Source organism: Carlito syrichta, unplaced genomic scaffold, assembly GCF_000164805.1.
Source record: "Carlito syrichta isolate Samal-C Ts95f unplaced genomic scaffold, Tarsius_syrichta-2.0.1 Scaffold311220, whole genome shotgun sequence".
NCBI classification, from domain to species: Eukaryota; Metazoa; Chordata; class Mammalia; order Primates; family Tarsiidae; genus Carlito; species Carlito syrichta.
In genome coordinates, this window is record NW_007255316.1 from 592,186 (window position 1) to 594,784 (window position 2,599).

The following is a 2,599-nucleotide window of genomic DNA, read 5'->3' on the forward strand; positions in this document are numbered from 1 at the left end:
TTGGATTTCTGTGTGGTTGAGAAATAGGTTAATAGTAAGACATTAGTAGCTTTGGTAAGTCATCTAATATATGACAGTGAACTTTTTAATACTAGTGTTAGAGGACAGGACCAATGCTTGTCTCGTTGGATAATCTCAGTGATTCAAAACCTGAATGAGAAGCGAAAGGAATGCTTTTAAAAACATCTGAGTAGTCCAAATATCTTTCCCAAAGTTTATGCACTGAAGTGTGTGTGCCTTAAACCTTGGTGAGTCCATCAGTCCCTTATACAAACCTGTTAGGTTTTCCTCTAGACAGAATTGTGACATGTGAGGCTATCTGGATTCCTGGTCTGCCCCAGACTGGAAGCTGTCAACTAGAAGAGGAGGAGAATGTTAGTGGCAGCTATGCTGGTAACAGAAAAAGGACAGCAGATTGTCAGTGGAGGAGAGAGAGAAACTACAAAAGGCAGAGATAATCATTAAGTCATAGCATCCTGGAGTCTCAGTGCAGCAACTGATGGCTTTTATACCTACTGGGAGCATCCCTAACACCTAGGAAGAAGCCTGGTACACAGCAGGAATCTGATGTATTTCTTGAATCCACTACAGCCTACTACAATAATTACTTTTAATAAAATTGACACAGAATCGTCAAGAAAATGCCAAAGGACGTCCAATAAACTGCTTAAGGAAATAGAAACATTTGTAATACATTTTAAAAAATCTCTGTGTAACAGTGAAAAATATTTTTTAAAAATAGAAGTTGGGGCGTGGGTGGGATTGGCTGTAGTGGGAATCTCCCCAGGGAGGAGGGGGCACTTCTCATCAGCAAGGGTACCTCCATAATGAACAATTGAATACCTAACTTCTGAATTGTACCACGCATCTTCAAAATAAAAAAATTTTAAAAAAGAAAATGAAAAAGAAGTTTGACCCCTCCCTTTCCAAAGGGCCATGCTCAAATTATGCTGGTCATCATTTAATTGGAGCAGTCTGCTTTGTATCCATCCTGAATAAATGACACACTATAGAACAGGAGCCTTTACTAATTTGCCTTGAGCAGATTTTGAATGGAGGTATATGCAAATGATATGCTGTTATGTGTGGTTTAAACTATGTGAGATGGCAACAGATTGCATAGTTGAATCACTTGGGTGACGGAAAATAATTTTTCTAAAATGTTACCATCAGTCCGGGCAACACAGCAAGACTTTGTCTTTGCAAAAATAAATAAATAAATAGCCGGGCATGGTGGCGCCTCAGTTACTTGGGAGGCTGAGGTGGAGGGATCTCCTGAGCCCAGGAGGTTGAGGGTGGCGGTGAGCCATGGTCATGCCACTGCATTTCAGCCCCGGTGACAGAGTGAGGCCCTGACTCAGAATTAAAAATAAGTAAATAAACAAAAGGCACCATTGCCATTAAGCAAGCACATTCCTACCATGTGCCTGGCACTGTGCTCGGTGCTGAATTTATTAAGCATTAATTTGAGAAGTTGCTTTCACTTTCAAGATCGTGAAGGCATTCCAAAACTCATTCATATTTTTAAAGGTTAAGGGACATTTTAAATGCACAATACAGCCGTTACATAACAGGCCAAGAATACGGTTTTATGAATTGTACAGTTTTTGTCTTTTTTTTGTTTTGTTTTTAAGCGCATTAGCCACTCTATTTCCAAACGCTATCAAATTCTTAAACCTCTGAAAACCTACATATAAGAATGGAGCGCCTCATCCGCTCAGCTGTCTTATGTAATAAGTGTTTTAACACAGGCATGCCATTTCAGAGTTTAGGGTGAGACTAAGCTGCACTTTAGCTTTCTGTGTCGATCAAAAACAATTTCCGCAAGGGCACTCATTTCCCCTGGTAGGGTTTTTTTTCTTTCTTTCTTTCTTCTCGTGGTGAATTACTAAATGCTAGCTGCTAGAGTCAAAAAGCAACCTGACATCTGGGGAGGTGCTGGAGGGGTGTTAATAGTTCCACTTAGCTGTTCGGGGGAGCGCCGAAGATACGGGCTTAAAAGAGCAAACACACGGAGACGGGGAAATTACAGTTCCCCAGGACTCCTCCCCTCACTTTCTCTCCTCACCAGCCCGTCCCCCCCACCCCACTTTCGAGGCAGGTTTCGGCGAGATCGGGCTGCGGGAAGCCGAGAGGCTGCACGGCACTGCCGCCCCGGCCTAGTGATGTAATTGTTATTTCTTATTCGGAGACGGGGCCGAGGAGAGGCTGCCGGAGAAGTAGCAGCCCTGCTCCTTTCGCCTAGTCTGGTTGGGTCAGAGCCTTCCCGGGATGATGCAGATTGGCTGACGGGCTCCGCTGGAGACTTCGCGGTGACAAAGCAGCGGAAGCCAGCCCTGCTCGGGGAGCCCAGCGGGGCGCTCCCCGGGTCTCCCCCCGTGTCCTCCCGGAGTCACTCCACAGTGTCGCCGGGCGCTTCCTCCGTGCTGGGCGTGGGGCAAAGTGACCCAGAGTGCGTGCCCGTGCCCCCGAGACCAAAGCAGGACACACAGATTCCAGGAGGTGAAGTGGGGCGGGCGAGCGGGAGCCAAGGCAGCGCGTGGCGTGGGTGAAGCGGGAGGGGACGCCTACGGCGCCGGCGCCCGGCGGGGACCCGGCC

General features: G+C 46.6%; 1 protein-coding gene across 1 annotated transcript in view; it reads left to right on the plus strand.

Moving 5' to 3' along the window:
- Positions 1–2,447: 2,447 nt before the first annotated feature.
- The window catches only part of NRIP1 (nuclear receptor interacting protein 1), a 103,835-nt gene continuing 103,683 nt past the window's right edge, over positions 2,448–2,599 (plus strand). The window contains exon 1 of the mRNA XM_008068567.1: positions 2,448–2,502. The gene's annotated coding sequence lies outside the window, so the exon portion shown is untranslated. The remainder of the gene's footprint in view (positions 2,503–2,599) is intronic.